Here is a 683-nt window from a genome sequence, read left to right on the forward strand (position 1 = left end):
GCCAATGCAAGCCAATACCAGCGGAGGAGCCGGTCGACCCCGAGTGGTAGCGCCTAGCGCAGCTCTGGAGGCGGCGGCTGCAGTGGGTGGCGCGCAAGGTGAGGGGCTGGGGTGGAGTGGCCTCGGTTGGCTCCCGCGTGTAGAGGCCGGGACGGACGGCCTGGCGGCAGGTATGGGTGAAAACGAGTGAAATCTCTTAATGTCGGAACCAGGCAGTGGTCACAGCACAGAGTGACCAGAATTCTACAAAAGGAAGAAGCAAGATCTGTTTGTATGCGCGGCGGGGCGCGCGGGTGGGAAGGGCGCCCTGGGAGGGTTCTAAAGGATGAATAGCAATTGGGCCGAGAACTATACCAGCAAGAGATGCTGTTTCGTGGCCAGAGAGGCCCGAAGCGGAGGACAGTCAGAGGCCTTGGTGCGTCAATACGGAGTGTGAGAGTAAAGGAGAGCAGAGGCCCAGGTGTTTCATCTTGTGGGGAGGCGCTCCCTCACACTGTAAGGGTCTAAAGAAGGGCTGAACCCTGTCTGCTGTTTGCATGAATGCTGGCGTCGTGTTTTAGAGGGAGGGTTTAAGAAGGGCACACATGGAGGTGCCAGGCGTCCGGGCCGGGCAAAGGCCAGGCACTGCTGGCAGGTCTCAGAGACAGGGAAACTTCAAAGTTTCTGGGAGGGAGGTGGGGGGG

At 59.9% G+C, this 683-nt stretch overlaps 1 protein-coding gene across 3 annotated transcripts in view; it reads left to right on the forward strand.

Moving 5' to 3' along the window:
• Positions 1-683, forward strand: part of MSMO1 (methylsterol monooxygenase 1) — a 16,984-nt gene continuing 16,301 nt past the window's right edge. The window contains exon 1 of one of the 3 annotated variants that reach the window (XM_010838665.1): positions 1-98. The gene's annotated coding sequence lies outside the window, so the exon portion shown is untranslated. The other 2 variants (XM_010838664.1, XM_010838666.1) reach the window with 2 other exon arrangements.

Source organism: Bison bison, unplaced genomic scaffold (assembly GCF_000754665.1).
Source record: "Bison bison bison isolate TAMUID 2011002044 unplaced genomic scaffold, Bison_UMD1.0 scf7180017864103, whole genome shotgun sequence".
Taxonomy (NCBI): Eukaryota; Metazoa; Chordata; class Mammalia; order Artiodactyla; family Bovidae; genus Bison; species Bison bison.